Here is a 23,102-nt window from a genome sequence, read left to right as displayed (position 1 = left end):
AGCCACGTGTGGTTATTTAAGTTAATTAAAATGAAATAAAATAAAAAATTCAGCTCCTTGGACACACTGGCCGAATTTCAAGTGCTCAGTAGTCATCTGCGGCTGATGTTGGACAGTGCAGATATAGAACATCTCTGTCATTGCAGAAAGTTCTACTGGACAGAGCTGCCAGAGAGTCTGAGAACAGAGCTGCCGGATCAGGACAAACTTTCTGGAGGAGGGGGCAAACAATGGCAGAGAAGGGGTTCTGGGAGAGTCCCTGGGCGGCACTGTCCTCTCTCCTCAGGAAGAGAAAAGCCAGGGCTGGGAGTGGTGAGTGGGGTGTTGGCTCTGAAAACAATGTACAACCTGACACCTCTTTGGTCAGGGTGTAATCTCTGGGTGTGTGCTGGCTGGCAGCCTCTCACCTGGGAAGGATGACACAGGAATGCAGACAGAATCAGCTAAGGTGGGGCTGAGCCAGGAAGTCCCGCCCCTTCTGGGGCCAGGAGGACTCTGGGAGTTGTAGTTTGGCACGTCTGGGATTTCCCCTCAAAGCTTGATGTGGGTAGAAGAACTGACACTGGGCATGGGATGGGCATTTCTTGGGGTGTAGAGTTGGGGGTGAGCTGGCTAGGGCTGGGGACACATCTGAGTTTGGGGTTTCTGTGATAGGTGGCAGAAAAAGGACTGTCTTCTCCCTTCCCCTGCTTAAGTTCTGGGATAGAGAGGAGAGGCCAAGATGGAGGACTAAGCTGGATGGGGAGCTGAGAGACATCCAGTTCAACAGAATCCTCAGCCCACACGTTCTGGTTCATTGAGATTTGCCTGGGAGAGACAGGAAGTTCTGATAAGGTTAGGGAGGAGAGACAGCAGAGGGTATCCTATCAGCTGTTGGTCATTCATGCATTTAACCCAATATTTATTAAGCGCAGTATTTATTGAGCACTTACTATGTACCAAGCCCTGCTCTAGGCACTAAGAATAAGGAGTGAACTAAAGAGATAAAAGCCCCTGCCTCCCTAAGTTCTAGAGAGGGCAGCAGACGATAAACAGTGATTTGCCTTTGCTCATACAATATACATGTAATGCAAAAGTCCTGCTTAAAGGTTGATTTTGAGGCATTTTAACTTTCAATCCAACCATTCTCTGTCCCCCACCACGAAGACTCCGCCCTGGGAGTGGTAGACGTATTTAAAAGCCACTCAGTTGGGTCCTACTGATGGCTGTTCTCAAGACATCCAGATACAGATTATTCTAAGATGTAAGACTTTGGGACTTCCCTGGTGGCACAGTGGTTAAGAGTCCGCCTGCCAATGCGAGGGACACGGGTTCGATCCCTGGTCCGGGAAGATCCCACATACCACAGAGCAACTAAGCCTGTGTGCCACAACGACTGAGCCTGTGCTCTAGAGCCCACAAGCCACAACTACTGAAGCCTGTGCACCTAGAGCCCGTGCTCCGCAACAAGAGAAGCCACCACAATGAGATGCCCGCGTGCAGCAACGAAGACCCAACGCAGCCATGGGCGTCATGGGGCCACTGCCTCACCACTTCTGGGTTCCATCACTGTGGGCTAGTCTCAGGCTGCTGCTTGATAAAATGGTGATACTTACTCCAAAAGTGCAGATTAAAAGAAACAAGAGATATGATGTGTGTATCTCCTGTAACAGTGGTGCCTTCTTACACACACACACAAACTGAGAGAAAGACAGGTAAGAGAGATCCCTGCCAATTCTCCTGAAGCCACACAGCGTGATGTTCTTTTTCCTCTCTTTGACTTTATTGAGGTCTAACTGACGTACAATAAATTCATGTATGATTTTAGGTCCTTCAGTTATTAACTCTCCGTACATTTCCTTCCTAAGGAAGGAAGCACGAGTCACAAAATACAATTCAATTTATTCGTGCAAATATTGTTTACAATGTCTGTAAGCTCCACGAGAGCCTGTATATTGCCAGATGCTTCACCACTGGGTCCCTGACATCCAGCATACTGCAGGTGCTTAATAAAGACCTATGGAATGAAATGAGTAAAGGAGAGCAAAACAGGCATTTTCCCATTCAGGAGCAGCTTCCTTCGATTCTCTCAACTTGTCCAAAAAGTCTCTATATGCCTCACACCTCAACCCCCACCTCAACACAATGGCAGCAGGCGTGGCATACAGTAGGCGCCCCAGCGGAGTGAACAACCTCCTGCCAGGCCCCTGGTCCTGCGGTCCCGGGTGCAATTCCCCTGATTGCCGCGAGGCGGCGCGAGCGCTTCGCGCAGACACCCCCCACCCCCCACCCCCCCAAGCCGGCGCCCGCAGCCCAAGAGATTCAATGGGCGAGGCTCTACCGTGCGCCTCCTGAGTTACCGGGCTGCATTAGACTCTCGGGGGCGCAGACCCGGCGGCCGGTCGGTGTCCATTGCGGGGGATCCCAGCCAGAGCCGGGGACTGACCCCGGGAATGCGGGCGGGGATCATGAACAACGTTCTGAGTCCGGCGCGGCGGGGTCGGGGCTCGAGGGCCGGGACCGCTTCCGGGAGGAGTGTCGGGGCAAACTCGCGACCTCTGACCTGTCTGACCGTCCCCCGGCCCTGGCGCCGGCCGAGAGCACGGGTCCGCTGGCAGCGCTCCGCCCCGGGGCCCTCCGCGCAGGCGCCGCCGGCCACGGTTCCCATGGCGACGGGGGCGCTTCCCCGCCCGAGGCCCCGCCCCCAGCAGGCTAGGCTGCGCTGGGCCGCGGGCGGCGCGGGCAGGTGCCACGGGCTGCGGGCAGGTGGAGGCGCGGCGGGCCGGCGGCGGCGGCTCTAGGGTAGGTTGAGCGGCGGCCGCGGTAGATGGGGGCAGGCCATCCTCCCCCTGTCCCCGGCCTGCGAGGGGGCTGGGGAGGCGGCGGCCGGCGATGGCCGCCAAGTTTCTGCTCGGCTGAGGCCCCGGGAGAAAAGTTGGCAAAGTTGGCCGGGGAAGAGGTGGGGACCCGGTGGATCTCCCGGGGCTTTGGGTCTGCGGGGAGGGGGCATCTCGATTTGGGAGCCGGGAGGTCTGTCTCTCGAGACTTGGGAGTGGATCCCGCGGGAAGATCCCTCACTGGGCAGCCAATGGATCCCACGCCACCCAGTTGAAGACTTGGGAGTCGATCCCAGGAGTGGATTGGGCGCTGGTGGCCTGGGGTCCCATTCGCTCCCCAGCCTGGGGGTGACTGTGGACGGTGATTGGAAACTGGGAGCTAGTTGATCCCTCTCCTCTGACCCCCACTGGTCCGAGCCTTGGGAGTGATTCCGAGAGGAGATCTGGTGGCCGGGAGCTGGGGTATCGCTGGAGATCCGTACCCAGCCTGGAACTGCTAAGATCCGGACGTCCGTGCAGGTTGGAGGCCCAGGAGGTGGACACGGGGAAGCGGGGGTGCTGATCGAGGCGGAGCCCGGGGCGAAGGGATCCTGCGGGCACCTGGGGCGGTGGAGAGAACAGCGCGTGGGGCCCCACGGGCTCCGGGGCTCCGGACGCGCCCTCCACGCAGGGCCTGCGCACCCCTCCGCGCGCCTTCTCAGGGCAGAGGCGCCCTGATGGGATTAAGGCTCAATCCCCCTGCTCCCGGTAGGCTCGGGTGGCCCCCACCCCGCTGGCGGCGCTGCCTAGGGCTACAGGCGGGACCCAGGGGAAGGGAAGCGGCCCGTTGACCCCCGAGCCGGGCCCGACCTTTCCACACCCTCCTAGCACACACTCGGCACGGAGCCGCGGCGCCGCGCCCTGAAACCCTGCTTCTCCGCTGGTCGGTAGCCGGTCGGTAGTGGGGCTGCCGTGTGACCTCCGCGCGCCGCCTAGGTGGCCAGGGCTTCCTGCCCGCGGGACTGAACTTTCTCCAAACAGGAGCTGCCATTACCTTTTGGAAAGGAAAGGGCTATACCTGTTGCACAAAGAAAGTGCTTTTTCTTTGCAGCTTCTTTGTGACCTTGGACAAAACACTTAACCTCTCTGAGCCCAGGTCTCCCTTTCGGGTAAAATGGAGTGGGGGTGGGGGTCACAGTCCTCCCTCGTCTGGGTGACTGGCAGGATTAATAGGTATAAAAGGTATGAAACAGGTACAGGCTCTGTAAATATTAGTGGGCCCCTGTTCCGTGGTCTCTCCTTTCCCTTGTCTCATCCCCGGCCGCTTCCCCTCGGGTATCTGAAGGAAGGCTCCAGAAACCCAACTTGCTGTCTTTTTAAACTGCAGGATTAGGCAGATATTTAACTTAGTCTTTCTTCCAAAGGGGTTTAATTGCCCCTCTGATCCCCCTTGCAGAGAGAAGCTCTAGGGTTTGGCTAATCAGTAACCAGGGCATTTGGACAAGACTTCTCCCTTGGCCCAGCTTTCCCTTTGCTAATCCATCGAAGCTCCTGGACAAACATGCATTCACCCCCAGACACCAGTGTCTCATCCTTGGGACAGTTCCAGAGGGAGTTGTGCATCCACTAGCCACGGTCCTGGTGGTTTTATGGGGAATCCTTTTTAAAGGATTTGCATGCTTGACAAGGGGGCAATTATCCTAGAGAAGTACAGGGTTTCATTCAGTACAGTGTCTGGACATGTGAGAAGCTCATTCGGTCAACCAGTGTGTGTATTGAGCACCTACTATGTGGCAGACACTAGAAATGGTGGACCCAGGGCAATATAGGATCTGTCCTCCTGGCTTGCGATCTAGCTGTGAGCAATCAGCTTGCCCTGCAGTCCAGTGAGGCAGCTGTACTGATTCTTGTTGTTGGGGGTATAACCCTCACCCCAGATTCTGAGTCTGGAGGTGCCCCACCCCCCCTTGGAGGTCCTGGGGGCTGGCTTTTATTCAGAGCTGACCTTGGCAGGAGAATGGAACAGCCCACTATCTGGCCATGAGCCTTTCTCCCCTCTCAGCATCACCAGAATACATCTCTGACCATCTCAGAAAAAGAGTCTCAGAGGAATGTTTTAAATGTGCATTCATTAATTAATTCATTCAACAAATCTTTCAAGACACCATGTCAAAGAGGAGGCACACCCTTAAGGGGTAAATTCTTTGTGAAAAGAGGCAGTTGTCCAGAAGGAGAGAGCTGTGATAATGGGAAGAGGGGCTGATGACTTCTGACCTGGAGTGGGGGATGGTGGGCAGGGGGTTTGTTTCTTGGAGATCGTGCCCATGGGGAGAGGATGGCGTTATGCGCTGGAAAGAGGGAACAGAAAGGCCTGGGCACCTGGACAGAGGAGGGAGCATAGGGTGTTGGCTGGAGATCCTGACAGGGGCCAGGTCAACCATTCCCAGGGGTTTGGACTTTATACCGGGGCAGTGGGGCACTGTGGGAGTTTCTCTGGGGGAGAGGGATGGAGTCAGATGTGTGTTTTGGGAAGCTTGCCCATCTCTTGAGGAGGCTGGATGGGAGATGGTGTGCCAGGAGGCTGGAGACTGCTCGAAAAATCCAGGTGAGAGGTGATGACGGAACTGCACTTAGAGACAGTGGTCAGTGTTGTGTTTCAAGAGCCATGCAGTTGAAGACCCCTTCCTGGAGGCATGGCAGTCAATCTGGAGAAGGAAATCCCCAGTGAAGGTGGCCTGAATATTTTAAGTGTCAGTATTTCATTCAATTCAGCAAACCTTCCTGAGCATCTGTTGTCACCTGCCCTGGGAGGGTCATAAACATCTGAGGGGACTTTACCTTGGAACCCTCACCACCTTCCTGTGTGAGGGGGTGGGGCTCATCATTCCCATTTTACAGATTCAGGACTCAGTGTTGTGGCAGTGAGGCCTTTGTCAGCCGCCAGTGGCAGAGCAGGGATTTGAACTTGCTTCCAGTTTGCAAATCGCGGATGTTTGGAGTTAGGGAAGTTGAGCAGAGAAGCCACAAATGTTGGTGAGGTTGGGTCAGGGTGCAGCAGGGGTAAACCCAGGGAGGCTTCCAGGAGGAGGCAGGGATAGAAAGGAGGGAGTCAGCCAGGGAGACTTGGGGGCAAACCCTGGCGCTGCCCCTTCCTGGCTGTGGTCTGAGGCCATGGTATTTGGTTTGAGACTCAGTGTCCTCATCTGTAAAATGGGCTCATGATAGAATACTCCCCTCCGTCAAAGGGCTGTTATACAAGTTGAGAGAAGCAGTGCATGGACATTACCAGGCGCAGTGTCTGCACTGGTCTGTGCCCACTAAGTAGTGGGTATGATTATTATAATAGATGTCATCACGGCGTGTCATTTTATATATATATATATATATATATATATATACACATATATATATATACTATATATATGTATATATACACACACTATATATATATATACACTATATATATATATATATATACACACACACACAATAGTGTTTCAGGCAGGTGGTGCCTGCCTCTCCCAACCTGGTCTGTTTGGTGGGGGGGGGGGGGGGGGGGGGATGTTGGATGACCATGGGTGACACTTGAGCTGAGTCTTAAAGGAGGAGAGGGCAAGGATGAGGACATTGCCGGCAGCAGGAGCAGCACAGGCAAAGCCAGGGCCATTAGGAGAACTGCGTGCTCATTAGTATACCCAGAGTACAGGGTGTGTTGAAGGAATAAAAGTTAGACCATTGGCAACAAAAATTCTCTTTACACCCCCTGCCACTCCCTAAATACCCAAACAGGAAGGCTTTGGCAGGTTTGGGATTGAGAGGAGGGCAGGGGGAAACCTCTGTCCAGGAGTTTCACATTTCTTCCCCCACTCACCCATCCAGATTATAGGAGTGTGACCCCAGACAAGCCATTCCCCTCCTGGGACCTCAGTTTCTTCCTCTGTAAAATGGGAGGATTGGAGAGAATGTAGAGAAAGCACATAACACGTCAGAACAACTGCTTTTCACTGAACCCTTTACATGTGCTGGGTTCTGGGCGAAGCTTTTTTGTTCTTTTTTTATTCTTCACAACAAACACAGGCGATGCCTGCTTTGGGGACCCTTGATTCTGCAGTTTATAAAACTGAGGCTTTGAGGGGTCCTTCTGCCCAAGACCACTACTGAAACTCCTGTCATTTACAAAGAAGCTAACAAACTTTGAATTGAGAGATACACACACATGCACACACAAATTTTTTTTCCCTTCAATGTGATGGATATTTTATTGAGCATCTTCTATGGGCAATTCAAAAGAACCTCTGCCCTTAGGAATTCACTCCACAGAAATCTGGTCAATTGGATAGAAGGAAGGGAGGGGGAAGGCAAAGTGAGACAGATATGGAAATGATTATGGATTGACTTCTGGGAAGCAGTTATCACTGCCACATTTGCTAATTGCTCAGTTGAATGACCTTTGAAATGTTGTATAGCCTTGTCTCCACTGAGAATATAAAATACATCCCCAAAGGCTGATCTTTGGATATTTACATCACTGAGTCAGAAGAGATACACACACACACACACACACACACACACACACACACACACACTCACACACACACAGTATAATAATAACATATATATATTATTGTGAAAATAACATGTAACACACCAAACACTTCAAAGACGGCAAAATGATTTTATGTTAAGTGAAAAGTAAAATCCCACCCAAGACCCCCGATCCCACTCCTCAGATATAATGCAGTCAGCAGTTTCCCTCGACCCTCCAGAAACTTTCCACATACATATGCTCTGTTTACTTCTTTCCAAGCCCTTATCACACTCTGCTATCTTAAGTTGTTGTTGTTGTTGTTTTGTCCACTCTGGAACAAGATGGAAAGAGTTGCATCTTGGTTCTGCCACTTATTGGCTGTGTGACCTTGGGCAGGTGACTTAACCTCTCTGAGCCGCAGTTTCCTCATCGGTAAATGGAGATAATAACAGGTCTTACCTCTGAGGGTTGCTGTGAGGAGGAAATGAAAAGGGACTGGCACATGGTCAGTGCTCGGTGTGTGTTGATTGTTATTATTATTCTTGTGCCTTGTGGTGGTTGTAGTGGTTGTAGTGGAGGTGGTATTGCTTCCTCCCCCTCTAGATGATGCTCCAAGAAGGCAGAAACCCTATTTGTCTTCACTGCTGTTTCCTTAGGAAACAGTTGTGGAATAAAGAAATGAATCAGTATATGTGGACATACGCTTTGAACAACAACAATCGTAAGACAAAGAATTTCAAGCAGAAATTAAAAATAGATGTGGACCCATTTTAGACTGTGTTGACTTACTGCACTCTTTTAGAAAACTGAACAATACTTCAATGCATGAAGGTGCTATTAGTTATTGAGCACATGCCCTGTCTAGACAAGCTAGACAATACTAGGGCATTGAGTGGTTTGTTTTCTTGCTATGACACACAGTGTCACGGTGACATCCCTGCTCATGTGTCTTTGCATACTTGTTGAAGTCGATGGGAGGACACATTCCAAGATGGGGAACAGTTGGGATAAAGGGTGTTTAGAATGTTGATCTCACCTGCTCAGTTTCCCTCCAGAGTGGCTGTACCTTTCCTACTCCCTCCAAGGCTGGAAACACATAGCCCTTTGTGTCAGTCAGGTTTCTCCATGATAATACTGTGTAACAAACGTCTCCCAAATCGCAGTGAATTTTTTTTTTGTCTGCGTTGGGTCTTTGTTGCTGTGCACGGGCTTTCTCTAGTTGCGGCGAGCGGGGGCTACTCTTCGTTGTGGTGCGTGGGCTTCTCGTCGTGGTGGCTTCTCATTGTGGAGCACGGGCTCTAGGCGTGTGGGCTTCAGTAATCGTGGCACATGGGCTCAGTAGTTGTGGCTCACAGGCTCTAAAGCGCAGGCTCAGTAGTTGTGGCGCACGGGCTTAGTTGCTCCACGGTATGTGGGATCTTCCCGGACCAGGGCTCGAACCCGTGTCCCCTGTATTGGCAGGTGGATTCTTAACCACTGCGCCACCAGGGAAGTCCCTGCAGTGACTTTTAACAGCAAACATTTGTTTCATACTTGGGGGTCATCAGATGGCTTGGCTGACCTTGGCTGGGCTTGGCAGGGAGGCTGGATTCCAGGCTTTGGGTTGGGTTCCCGTCTGCCCTGTGTATCTTCGTCTTGGTCCCCAGGCTGACAGGCAGCAGCCAGCCAGGACACGCTCTTCTGTGGTGGACAACAGATGCTCAGGAGCTCACTGGGAACCTGCAGAGCCTCTGAAAGCCTCCCCTTGGAACTAGGAAGGTGTCATTTGTGCCCTCATTCTCTTGGCCAAAGCAAGTCACATGGCCAAACTCAAATCAATGAGATGGAAGTATGATCCTCTCGTGGAGGCTGAGAGGGAGCTAGTATATATCTTCTGAGCAGGAATACAGCCTGCCACATGGGGCAAGGAGGTCCTTGCCAAGGTGGAGGGTCTGCCCAAGAGGTGGCGGTGAGCATCGTGGCTCATGATTTGTGGGGGACACATCAGAGCAGGGGTCTGGGTAAGGAGACCTGGTTTGAGTTTATAGCCCAGAACAGGCAGTTCACCTCTCTGAGCCTCAGTTTCCTCATCTGGAAAATGGGAATAATGCGTCTTCTCTGGCAGAGCTGCTGTGAAGCATGAAACAGTATTAAATAAGGAGGTGCTTTCTGTGACATGAGGTGCGAAGGTGAGGGATAACCGTCTTGATGATGGTTTTTGCTCTGGACTTTGTTCCTCAAGCTCTGGTACCTGTAGCCAGTGGACTGGGAGATCACAGTGAGACCAAGGGGAGGCTGTGGTGATCAATCTGGCTTCAAATCCCAGCTCTGCTCCTTATGGTCCTCGTGACCCTCAACCAGTCTCATCACCTCTCGGAACCTCAGTTTTCCTGTTTGTAAAATGGACACAGGGTGCTTGTGACCATTAGCAAGAAGGACTGTGAAACACTTGGCATGAAGTAGATGACAAATAAATGGTCCTGTGACTGCGGAGCTGGGATGGGGGTGGGGGTTCCTGATTGGGGTGGAGTGAGGAATTCTGCAAAACTGGATATCGGTTCTGCAGAATTGGCTATAGAATTAGATATTCCCAACATCCCTTGGGAATAATGCAGAGAATCTGGATCCAGACTGCCTGTGTTCAGACCCCAGCTCCACTACTTTCCAGCTGTGTGACCTTAGGCAAGACAGTTAGTCTCTCTGTGCCTCAGTTTCCTCCTCTGTAAAATGGGAGTAACAATGGTGCCTGCCTCCTGAGGTGGATGAGCATTAAATGAGTTAATACATAGTGCCCTATAATGAGTGTACATGTGTCATTTTTATAAATTAATTAATTAATTTATTTTTGGCTGCGTGGGTCTTCATTGCTGTGCACGGGCTTTCTCTAGTGGCGGCGAGCAGGGGCTCCTCTTTGTTGCAGCATGTGGGCTTCTCATTGCAGTGGCTTCTCTTGTTGCGGAGCACGGGCTCTAGGCACGCGGGCTTCAGTAGTTGTGGCATGCGGGCTCAGTAGTTGTGGCTCGTGGGCTCTAGAGCGCAGGCTCAGTAGTTGTGGCGCACGGGCTTAGTTGCTCTGCAGTATGTGGGATCTTCCTGGACCAGGGCTTGAACCCGTGTCCCCTGCATTGGCAGGTGAATTCTTAACCACTGCGCCACCAGGGAAGTCCCTACATGTGTCATTTTTACAATAATACTATTGTCATTATTACTAGTATCATTATTGTCTATGAAGGTCTGGTGAGGTTGCTTCTGGTCCTTGGAGCACCAGGGCCCTGGGGAAAGGAGTGACTTAGGACCCCTGCTTCCCAGCAAGTGTTTTTCCCCTTCTGCTGTAGCTGGAGGGCTGTCAGTGAATGGATCACTGTTTACATGACTTTCTGTCCCCAAGGCGAGCCTTGACTATCCACTCAGCCCCATTCCGGCCAGGGAGGGGTCTTGGATGCTCTGCGTTTAAGGAATGTTCACACCGCCCCATTGTGGAAGCAATCAGCAGGTTTCAGGGAGCCCATGGTTATGAGTATCGGCTGGAGGCCACCTGAGCTAGCTGCAGGGTTAGAAGTCACACTTACTCCTTCATTTCGTGAAAATTTATCCTGTATCTATCACTTGGCAAACCCCGTGCTGGCCATGGGGAAAATGGGATCTGCTTGATGTCAGGGCTGGATTTTTGGAGAAAAGTCGGGTGGCGCCGGCATGGGATACCTGTGTGACCCTGTGTAGGTCGCTTCACCTCTCTGAGCATTTCCCCATCGGTGATGTGAGTCTCAGATGGGCCAAGGTGTCAGTGAAGGTGAGAGAGGACAGCCTTTGACCTGTGTGTACCTGATGGTCTCTGCCCTGGCTCCTGTGCCTTCAGAAGTTTGGGGAGATGACTGAGTCTGCTGTTGCTCCATCTGCTGAGACCTGGCTTTTGAGAACACTAAATGTTATTTAGAGTGAAATAAAATAAGTAGGGAGTTTTCATTCTGTCCCAGGCACTGTGCGCATCATTGTTTTATTTGATTCTTATGTCCCCATTTTACAGATGAGAAAACTGAGGCTCAGAGAGGGAGTCCCATGCCCAGGGCCTCTACTAGGAAGGGGGAATGCTGATCCTTGCAGCCTGACTCAGCCCCTGTGCCCTGAATCCCTCCTTTGCTGCCTCCCTGGCAGTAAAGCAGGCCAAGCTAGACAATCCTAGTGTTCCATCCCATCTGTACTGTCATTGCTGTGTGACTCTGGGCAAGTGACTTTGCCTCTCTGAGCCTCAGTCCTCATCTGCAGAAAGAAGACACTAGGATTTTCCCTGTGGGGTGGTTGTGGGGTTAGGTGAGGTAACCGTGCACATAGTAGGCACTTTAAAAATGGGAGCCCTGCCCCATAAAAAGATCAGTTTAGTATTCTTAAAAACTGTCTGTAAGTTATGCCAAGGAATGACTTTATGAATCACTATATAAATCTTCCTTGTTTGTAGTAGCAGAAGTAGTCATAGTAGCAGTAATTCAAAATAATAATTAGCTTTGATGGACTGCTTCTTATACTCTAGTTCCTTGTGCATTATTATATCCAATCTTTTCTCGGTGCTAGTGTTGTTCCCATTTTACAGATGAGGAAACTGAGTCCCGGTGTGGTGAACCTCCTTGCCCAGAGCTACCAGCTAGTGGCAGCCCTCTTGTGTGTGAATCTCCTTGGTGGAGACACAGCTGCACTTTCAAAGGCTCCAGGTCAGGGCTGTGGCTCTGTGTTGACGTTTCTTTTTGTTTTGCTTCCTCAGTGAAGAAAGCCCTTTCTGGGTGCCATCCTGTTTACCTGAGGCGTGGTGAGGCACCGCTGTGGGAAGGAAGCCCAGGGTGTGCGGGGCCCACCGGCAGTGGGAGGCCAGAGGGCACACTGGGTACACCGAGGTCACTCCGTGATTTCCTGACACCCCGCCTGCCCAGACATGGAGCCTGGGCCTTAGTGGGCACAGTGCCTGCCAAGCCCTGCCCAGTGCCCTGGGCTGGGCTGGGGAGTGACTCGTTGGGGAACTCCCAGGGCCCTTTGGCCTGGGAAGCTGCCCAAGTTTGTCTCTCCCTTTCATTTTAGGCCCCAGCCCTGGAAAGCTCATGTCTTTGTTTCTAGAATGGATTACCTGCCTGCCAGGGACTTGCTTGGCATGAGAAGGGGTCCGAGGCCATGGGAGAGAATGCAGAATATATTAGAATGAGTTCTGGGCCACTAGTCAGGACCCCTGAGTACCCACTTCTCTGCTGTGTGTCCTTGGGTAAGCCCTTTCCCCTCTGTGGGCCTTTTTCACAGGGGGAGGGGCAACTGGATGAGTAGATCCCAGAGCCTCTTATTCCTGCTGCGCTTCTGGGAAGAATCAAAACCAGACCTTTGAAAGGTAGGGCCCAGGAAAAAACCAAAAAGAACAACAACAAAATCCCACCATTTGTTGAAGACCTACTGTGTACCAACTGCCTTGTTAGGGAGGTATTACATCTACGTCTTCTGTCAGTCCTCAGAATGACTTGGACAGGTGGTATTACTAACCCGTTTTACAGATGAGAAAACTGAGCCTCAGAGACCTGAAGCCTTCCTCAAGGTCTCTTAGCTTGAGGCAAGAAGTGGCAGAGGCTGGATCTGAACTCAGGTCTGCCACCTGGAAAACTGCCGACCCCTATGGTAATAACTCAACGCAGTGGGTCCTCCCACCTCCCCATGACCATGCTGAAAATACCATCTCTCCCCTCAGAACTTCCCGGGCAGTGTATCCCTGTCCTCTTTTGGGATAGTTGGTCATTTTCACCTTTGTTATTAATTAAGCACCTATTGTGTACCAGGGCCTGGGCTGGGCCCTGGGTCTCAGAGCTGCCTGGGATATAGCTCCTGCCCTCCCAGAGGGTACAGATGAGGGGTTACAGGGCAGCGTGCCCAGGGCTGTGATGGCGGGTGTGGGGCCCATGGGGGCACCGGGGTGGGGACCCTGTTCTCCTGGCCCCGCCTCCTGGCAGCCTTGAAGCAAAACCATTTCCCTTGACACGCTCAGACTTGGATGAGATGGGAAGCTGTGGCAACCAGCATTCCAGCTCCTTCTTGGAGAGGTGAGGTGTGCCGGGTTACTGTCGGATTTAACTACAGGGAGGAGATGATAAGACGTCCAAGTGTCGCCTTTATCCAGATGCCTTCATCACAGCCCCTCTGCCCTCCTCCTTTTCCTTCATTAAAGGGGGGGATGGGGTGGAGGGGGGCAGGAAAAAGCTCTGGAGGAATTTTTGGAACGCCCAGAATGCTGGCTGACCCAGCAGAGCAAGTGTGAGCCATCTGCCCTGGCTTTAGTGGGCTCGGCTGGGTGACCGCAGGGGCTTTCTGGGTGTCGCCCAGTTCCTGTGCCAAGGCCCAGGTCACCCCCGGGAAGGTGGCTCTTCTGTGGACCGTGGCAGCGGCCCACCATGATGACACTGCTCGTTTGGGAGCCATGCAGCCCTGGGGTCACCTCATGCCTCTGTTTTGTCCCCAGCCATGGGCGTGGCTTCTTCTCTCTGCATGGGTGTCCATGCCATGGAGCGCGGGCGCTGATGCCCATCTTTCAGCCCGGCCGGGAGCTCCCGGCGAGGTCACGTAGGTGAATGTTGGGGTGAATGGCCAGCTGATGTTCGTGCTGATCTACTGGGGTGGGTGGTGATGTTAAGTAAAGCCCCCACTGTGCGCATGCATCCTTCTGCAGTGCCACGGGGTTTCTATAACCTTTACTATTTACACCTGGCCAGCCCTTCTGCCTTAAGGTGGTGGCAGGAGATAACTGTTCAGTGCTCTAACGGTTGATTCTCAGTTCATTTTCCAAATTAATAATTTTTATTCTCTTTTTATCCTTAGTACAATATGTTTACATCATGCTACAGTACATGTTCATTGTCAAACATTTACAAATACAGATAAACAAAAAGGAGGAGGTAAAACTCATACAATCCCACAATCGAAAGATAACCAGGGCTCATGTTTTGCAGTGTGAGTTTTAGACTTGTGCACAGTACATGTGATGGAGAGATGTCAGCACTGCATTCTGCGGTTTAGAGTGTGGGCTTTATTCTCAGGTGGCTTGAATCCAAATCCTGACTCTGGAATGTCCTAGCTGTGTGACCTTGGGCAGGTCACTTTCCCTGAGCCTCAGTTTCTCCTCCGTGAAATAAGGTGGCTGTGAGGATTAAATGAGTCAATGTCTGTGAAGTGCTTAGAGAGATGTCTGGGATACAGCAAATGCTTCATGTTTACGAGCTACCGTTTTACACGTATGCATATTTTTTCTTGTTTTGAGTGCTGCGCCCCTTTCTAGCAGTGCTGTAATCTACAACTGGCGGGTTTGGACATTAGGCTGGGGGGACACCCTGACCACCTCATGGCAGGGCCAGGGCCAGCAGTGGGGGCTGCTGAGAACGGGGGTCGGGCCAGCTGGTTTGGCTGACACAAAGCACTCCGGGCACGCTCACAAGCCGGTCCTGATCTTTATCGCTCAGGGATGCTTCCTGTCCCCACTGAGTCCTGGGCGTTTGTCCAAATTAAAGCCGCTGGCTGGTCCCAGCAGCTGGAGGTGGCCCCTGTAAATGAGCTCACCGAGAACCTTTCTTCTTCCTCCCTTGGCGGCCGCAGTGGCTTCAGAAGGATGGGCTCAGCCACAGCTGGGAAGAGGGACAGGGTCGGCTGGCCACCTCTAAGCAGGTCTGAAAGTAGGAAGTCACCTGGCACCAATGGGGACCCTCAGAGAGAGGGAAGGGGTTTGGGGAGCCATCGGGCAGGACAGTTAATGGAGCCTGGCTTTCAGAAGTGAATTTGGGGTTGGCGACATCCATGGGGGGCAAGCGATGGCGTGCTTTACCAGCTCAGTGACCACGGGCGAGTTAAACAACCTCATCCGCCCTCAGTCTTCTTCTCTGTAAAATGGGGCTAATAGTAGGTCTCACCTTATAGGGTTGTTGTACTATGATATGTAAAGGTCCTAGCATAACTGGACCCATAGTCAGCACCTCCTCCTCCTCCTCCTCGTCATCATTTGTACATTTAAAACAGCACGGACTGAGCCAGACACTATGCTAGGTGCTCGCTATGCATTATTTCCTAGTCATGAATTGCCGTTGCTGTTATTAACACTGTTGTCCTGCTGTCTGATTCCACACTGCTTGGGAAGTATGTTTAACCACGGCTTCACACCTTTGAGCGTGTGATGAAACACTCAGCACACAGTCAGTGATCGATAAAAGGCAACCACAGCGGTTATTATTATTAGGTTTGCTGGCACTACACACAGCTGTTGGACAAGAGGCAGCTCCCTCACCAACCCAATGTCTGTAATTTGGAGCGCCTGCCCCGTGAGTGTTCTTCTGGGGCTGACCTTGAAATCCAGGTTTGGGACTTCCCTGGCGGTCCAGTGGTTAAGATTCCGCGCTTCCAATGCAGGGGACGTGGGTTCAATCCCTGGTTGGGGGACCAGGATCCCGCATGCCGCATGGCACAGCCAAAAAAAAAAGAAAACCAGGTTTTCCTTGTCCATTTCAGTGCCATGCCCCTGCCCCCATTGGCAGTCCTCCTGGCTGTTTATCCACTTCAGCTGCTCTGAAGGATGGTCGCCGCATCCTGGGGGTACCCCCGGATCCTCCAGAGTGAATGTTGAAGCCACGACACGGTACATCCCAAACGTCTCTCCCAAATTTGGGCGTGATTAATCTGGCTGTTGTTGTGGAGGATGGTATAAAATTTGCCCCCGGAAACTGTATTTTTAGGGGGTGGGTCGTGGAGGCAGGGTGTTGGGAGGATGACTGCTCTTGCGGGCCGCTGGCTCGGGCTCTGGCTGCAGTCTTCATCTTCTGCTGGCTTGGAGTGCGGGTGGGGGGGTGTCCCTCTAACTGTGCTTCCAGAGGCCGACCGATGCTGGGAAATCTTCAGTTCCAGCGTGTGTCTACTGTGAGGGGGTGGGGTAGGCGGCTGGAACAGGCCGGGACCCCAGCTGGGTTTCCCTTCTATCTGAAATCTAAGATCATACTAGAGAAAGATGCTAAGTACTAAATATAATTCTTTGGGTAGTTCTTAGTACCGAAACAAGACAGAATCATTATAGAACACAAGCAAAAAATTAAAATACAAGATAAAAATCAACCAAAATGTTACCACCCAGGCAGATATCACAGTGATAACAAAGAAAATAATAAGTTAATGTCTATTGAGCACTTGCTAAATGCTTTACATGCTTTATCTCACTTCACCTACTCAGAAAAAGGTATTTCTGAGAGATTTTAATTCGGGACCCTGTGCTCATGAACACGTGGTCAGAACCACCCAAAAGATCTGGTCCCCCATTGATCCTTCCGTCGACCCCCTAGGATGTGCCAGACACGTGCTAACTCACTTCATTCTCACGGTGACTCAGAGAGGCAGGAACTCTTCTTGTTCCCATTTTCCAGATGAGGAAACTGAGGTCCAGAGAGGTGAAGTCCCTAGCCCATGGTCACTCAGGAGGTGGGATGTGAACCCATGTAGAGCCTCTGTTTTGAGGATTTAATGCATCAACTCTGTGTTTCCCAAACTCCAGTCATTCCTGTATCACCTTGAAAATTTTTCATATTTATGTACCACCTGGGACTGTTCCTCAGTTAACGTTTTTCTTGAAATTGACTCACTTTTTAAAGTAACAGCTTTATTGAAATACAATTCACTTACCATATGATTCATTCATTTAAAGCGTACAATTCAAATTACAGTTAAAAATAGAACTACCATATGATCCAGCAATTCCAGTTCTGGGTATTTATCCAAAGAAAATGAAAACACTATCTTGAAAAGACATCTGCACCCCCGTGTTCATTGTAGCATTATTCATAATTGCCAAGATATGAAAGCAACCCAAGTGTCCATCGATGAATGAATGGATAAAGAAGGTGTGGCACATATATACAATGGAATATTATTCAGCCATAAAAAGGAGTGAAATCTTGCCATTTGTGGCAACATGGGTGGACCTCAAGAGGATTAAGCTAAGTGAAATAAGTCAGATAGAGGAAGACAAATACCAGATGATCTCATTTATATGTGTAATCTAAAAAAAACCCAAACAAACCCAAAACAAAAACAAGACCTCCAGTACATAGATACAAAGAACAGATGGGTGGTTGCCAAGGGGGGGCGGTGGGCCTGGGGGTTGAAATGGGTGATCAAAAGGTACAAACTTGCAGTTATGCAATAAGTCCTGGGGATGTGATGTACAGCATGATGACTCTAATAATATTGTATTGCATATTTGGAAGCTGCTAAGAGAGTAGATCTTAAAAGTTTCATCACAAGAAAAAACTTTCTGTAATTATGTGTGGTGATGGATGTTAACTAGACTTATTGTGGTGATCATTTTGCAACATATACACTTGAAACTAATATAATGTGTGTCAATTATACCTTAATAAAAATTTTTTTAATAAAAAGAATTAAGAAAGTATATAGTTCAGTGGTTTTTAGTATATTCACAATTTTAGGACATTTTTATGACCACAAAAAGAAATTTTGTATTCATTAGCAGTCATTCCCCACTTCCTTCCAATTCCCCCAGCCCCTGGTAACCATTAATCTACTTTCTGTCTCTCGGATTTGCCTATTTTGGACATTTCATATAAATGGAATCATACTGTATGTAGTTTTTATTCTGGCTTCTTTCACTCAGCATAATGTTTTCAGGGTTCAGCCGTGTTGTCAAGTGTATCAGGACTCCATTCCTTTTTATGGCCGAATAATACTCCATTCTATGGCTCGATGACATTTTGACTCATTTTTAAAAAACTTAAAAATATTAAAAAAGATGTTCAACATGCTGGTTATATTTGATCTAAAGCATGGGGAAATACATCACTTAAAACCTTTTTTTTTAAACTATAACTGGAGATTTATTATATTCTAATACAGATCATTTATAAATGCAATTTCTTTATTCAGAAGTTCCCTCTCTTTTTATCTGTGTACAATTTGCAAAACTATTCTGAAAGCGGAATATATGTGCACGAGTCTGCAAAGACTGCAAATTCAGAATATGGTAAATGCTTTACAAGTTACTTTCAAAAAACTATCTGCTGTATAACTGATTCACTTTGTTATAAAGCAGAAACTGACACACCATTGTAAAGCAATTATACTCTAATAAAGATGTTAAAAAAAAAAAAAAACTATCTGCCACAACTGGGCCTTTACAGTGCCTTTTTCTCTTTTCTTTTTTTTTTTTTTTTTTGATAAAAATATTTCAATGCCAGCCTTCCTTCCGCTGCGTTATCACTGTGGTACATACACACTCCATGCCCTGATGTACTTGGGACCGTACATTGTAAACTCTTAACAGGCCACCCACAAAGTGAGCTGTTTTATCGTGTCGTGTCATTGTTATATTTGGGGGAGGGGGGTGTGGTGAGATATTTTCCATTTTGTCCCATGAATGAGAAAAACACAGTCTTCTGCTAGAACAGAGGAGAGATTTAAATTTCAGCGTTGATTGCTCGCATGCTGTGCGCTGCCCCCATCCACATATTGGGTTGAACGTATGAAAGTGCCATTTTTGTAGCCCAACGATGGTGGAATATTGTAATTTCATGTGGTACAACCTGAGGATGACCCCACCAGGTCAGCAATATTGGTCCCTGTTTGCAGATGAGAAAACTGAGCCTCAAGAGGGAGGTGACTCAGCAAACACAGCCAGGACGGGCAGAACTGGGAGCCAAAGTCCCTACTCATTTCATATGGCCTCCCTTGGCTCTTGCAATGACACTGCTGACTCACCGGTGGTGGATGGGAGCTTTGGCTTATTTTTTCAGCAGCAGGGACGGGTTTCCCTGCACCATCCACGCTCCCCTCCGTTCCACGTGGGCTGGCCACGTGCCTACCGCATGCCCTGCGGGAGGCCGCTGGCTGGGAACCGAACAAGTCTACCCATCTCTGGTCTCCAAGGCCCCTGACAACCTGGTCCTTCCTCTCCCCATCCTGAGCCAGCGACTCGGGGCTCTTGGCCCCGCTGCAGCCGGGAACGCTGAGCCCTGCGCATCCCTCCCTGGAGGATTGGTCCATATTTGGCAACTCCCTGTCTACAGAGCAGGATGGCAGAATCCCCAGGGGCGGGCATTGGATCCGGGCCCTAACCAGGCTGTCTGGATTTTTGTGCCTTTCCTTTGGAAGCCTTCCTTTCTAGGGGAGGGAACAAAAGGCCTCGAGTGTGTGTTTCTCTCAAGGTCACAGAGCCAGCTGGGAGCTGCTGTGCAGGGACAAGGTGTCAGGATTCCTGCCACCTAATTCCTGCTTCTTCCCCCCGACACCCTCCCGGCCCCCTTGAGCCCCCTGCTGTTGGAGGCACCCGTCCTTGCTGCCCCCCACAGCAGGTGTGAGCTGGCTGAGGGTGCCACACAGCCCTCGAGCTGTCTGCGTGGAGCTCCAGCACCCACTGGCCGCCCGCCAGGTGACTTGGGGAGCCCACCGGGCCGGTCACGGCTTGAAGATAGTCCAGCACCCAGCACCCCAGCAGGCGGAGGAATGGGTTTGGCCCTTTCCTCACCCATCCCCCGCATGCTGGGGCCCACCCCTGGCTCAGCCCATGGGCCACCTGCCCCTGGCTGCGCCTGAGTGTGCCGGGCTTTGCAGGAGAAATGCTGCCTCGGTCCTCCCCGCCCCAGGAGGACAAAGCCTTCCAGGGACCCTGCCAGTGGGGAGGGGAAGGGGGAGACAGAGGCGGGGTAACTGGACCAGCAGAGTCACAGCCCAGTGTGGATGACCACGGTTCCACAAAGAGACAGACCCCAGTTCCAGTCTTGCCTCTGGACAAGTCACATCACCTGCCTCTACTTCCGTTTCCTCATCTGCCAGATGGGTGTGATAGGCCTGCTTCAAAGGACTGATAAGGGTTGGGCCTCAGTAAATGGCCATGTAATGGGGGAGGGGGTAGATGGAGCTGAGCAGGCAGGCTCTTGTGTCCAGGAAGCCTGGGCTCAAGTCTTTGGCTTCACCACTTGCTGCTTGTGTGACTCCAGGCAAGTTGAGTCCCCAGCCTCAGTTTCCCTGTCTGTACAATGGGAATGACAGGAGAACCAACTTGAATGTGCTGTTATGAGGATTGATTGAGATGCTGCCTGTGAAGTTCTTATTAGCTGGGCATGTCTTTGGAAGCTGTTATTATTATTATTAATATAATAATAATGTTTCCACAGTATCAGCATCGGATGCATCTGAGTGTGTTTATTGGATGACCTTGCAACCTTGGGGCTGTGTTTCTTTGAAAAGGGGGAAACCAAAGGGTGATGGAGGCAGGGGGATGGATGATGTGAACCCTCAGGGGCCCTTCCTGTCCAGAGATTCTGGATAAAATGTTTGTCCAAGGCCAGGGACTCTGTGTTCTGCTGTCTGGGCCCTTGACAAACGGGGTCATTGGCCTTGGTGAGGCGAATGGGTGGATGGTAGGCAGGATCCACCCCCAACTTCCTGCTGGGGTGTGAGTCAGAAACAGAAAGGCCTGAGTGTGTCCGAGTCCCTCTAACCCTGTGGTCACTTGGGGGCACCCACCTTCCCCCCTTCCCTCCCCCGGGGTTCTGGTGGGGCCCAGGGGTCTGATGTGCTCACAGGTTGTTCTGTGGACTGGTTTCTCACCCTTAGATTCGCAGCGGGGTGGGGTGGGAGAGCTGGGGCTGCTGAAGCCCAGAGAGGGCAGGGTCTTTGACCTGTGTCACCCAGCAAGCCGAGGGCAGAGGGCTCTTGACTCTGGGCTCCGGGCAGGGACATTTTATTGCTGCATTGGCCTCTGTCCTCACTGAGTTTAATTTCTCCACTTTCTCACCTGCAGTACATAGTCTTTATTCCTTACTCATAAGTGGCACCTGGTATTAACCAAACCACGAGGCCAAAAATACACTCCCCTGGACCTACACATTTTTCATGTGGGTGTCCTCCAAAAGCTCAGAGGGGGGATGGTAATAACAGCCACCACCATCATATAGCTGTTAATACACTGAACACATGCTGTGAACCAGGCACGCTGCTCTGCACTTTATAACGATTAATTCATTTCATCCTCCCAGTGGCCCCATGAGGCAGGGATTGTTATTTTTATACTCATTTTACAGATGTGGTAACTAAGGTACAGAAAGGCAAAATAACTTGCCCAAGGCCACCATGGTAGAACTAGGATTTGAACCCCGGCAGCAAAATCTGGCACCAGATTTTAAAAATAAAAATTATATTAAAATTGTGGTGAAGTACACATAATGTAAATTTAGCATCTTAACCATTTTTAGGTGTACCGTTCAGCGGCATTAAATATGCTACCGTCATCACCATCCATCTCCAGAATTCTTTTCATTTTGCAAAACTGAAACTCTGCACCCATTAAACACTAGCTCCCCATTCCCAGCTTCCCGCATCCCCTGATAACTGTTACTCCACTTTCTGTCTCTGTGAATTTGACTAGTCTAGATACCTTATGTAAGTGGGCTCATGCAATATTTGTCCTTTTGTGTCTGGCTTATTTCACTGAGCATAATGTCCTCAAGGTTCACCCATGTTGTAGCCTGTGTCAGAATTTCCTTCCTTTTTAAGGCTGAATAATATTCCATTGTACATAAACACCACACTTTGTTTATCCATTCCTCAGTCGTGTACCTGGACACTTGGGTTACTTCCACATTTTAGCTATTGTGAAGAATGCTGCTATTAACATGGGTGTACAAATATCTCTTTGAGATCCTCCTTTCAATTTTTTAGGTAGTTACCCAGAACTAGGATTGATGGATGGTATGATAATTCTATTTTTAATTATTTGGGGAACCACCACACTGTTTTCCACAGCAGCTGCACCATTTTACATTCCCACCAGCAACGTACAACCGCATCCCACCAACACCTGTTATTTTCTGTTTGTTTTTTTTTAAACACCAGCCATCCTAATAGGTGTGGCTGGCACCTGATTTTTGTGGGAGATTCTTAGAAGCTGTATTTGTGAGGCCTCAGTTCCTGTTAGAATGCCTGCTGCATCATGGGATGCGTTTTCTGGAAATATTTCGGCCTCTCCCACCCGACTGGGAACTTTCTTAGGATGAGCCCCAGGGCCGCCACAGGGGTGCTGGCCTGGGTTAGGTGCTGAGGAAACGCTAAAAAACTCGATTCTCACTGACCCAGGGCACACCCTGCCATGTGTCTTTTTTAAGGAGAAACGCTTAAGGCCCGGATCTTATTCTTCCAGGATGTTCTCTGGGCACCGTAGTCCCAGCTTCTGGGTCACTGGGGAGGAAGCAGCGGCTGAATACCTGGCACTTGGCTGTTCAGAAGAAATACCCTCCCACCCCCGGCAGCTTTAAGAAAATACAGGTGCTGGGACCACCATTTGGAGGCTCATACTCCGTGGGTCTGGGGTGGGGCCCGAGCATCTGTTTTAAAAAAGAAATCTACCCAGGTGATTCTTACGGGCATCTGGCCCAAAAGGCACGCCCATATAACATGTCACTCGACTCTGGCTAAAGCTGCGGAATTTATCACAAAAATACCCGAGGGACGTGTGTGTCTGCGTCTTCGCTAGAGTGAGTGAGTTAATGAATGAATGAGTGCTGAGTTCCCCAAGTTCTGTCATCCCCACACCATCTTCATAATTTTTGCCCCGTCTCTACAGGCATACCTCGGAGATATTGCGAGTTCGGTTCCAGACCACCACAAGAAAGCCAATACGATAAAAAAGCGAGTCACGTGAATTTTTGGATTCCCAATGCACACAAAAGTTATGTTTACACTATACTGTAGTCTGTTAAGGGTGCAATAGCATGATGTCTAAAAAGACAATGTACATACCTTAA

General features: G+C 50.3%; 1 protein-coding gene across 1 annotated transcript in view; it reads left to right on the top strand.

Moving 5' to 3' along the window:
* The first annotated feature begins 2,998 nt into the window (after nt 1-2,998).
* KIAA1671 (KIAA1671 ortholog) overlaps nt 2,999-23,102 on the top strand; it is a 186,907-nt gene continuing 166,803 nt past the window's right edge. The window contains 1 exon segment of the mRNA XM_036874227.1: nt 2,999-3,335. The gene's annotated coding sequence lies outside the window, so the exon portion shown is untranslated.

The sequence above is a fragment of the Balaenoptera musculus genome, chromosome 14, assembly GCF_009873245.2.
Source record: "Balaenoptera musculus isolate JJ_BM4_2016_0621 chromosome 14, mBalMus1.pri.v3, whole genome shotgun sequence".
In the NCBI taxonomy this organism is placed as follows: domain Eukaryota; kingdom Metazoa; phylum Chordata; class Mammalia; order Artiodactyla; family Balaenopteridae; genus Balaenoptera; species Balaenoptera musculus.
The sequence above is the reverse complement of the archived record's forward strand: the minus strand, read 5'-3'. Positions and strand labels throughout refer to the sequence as shown.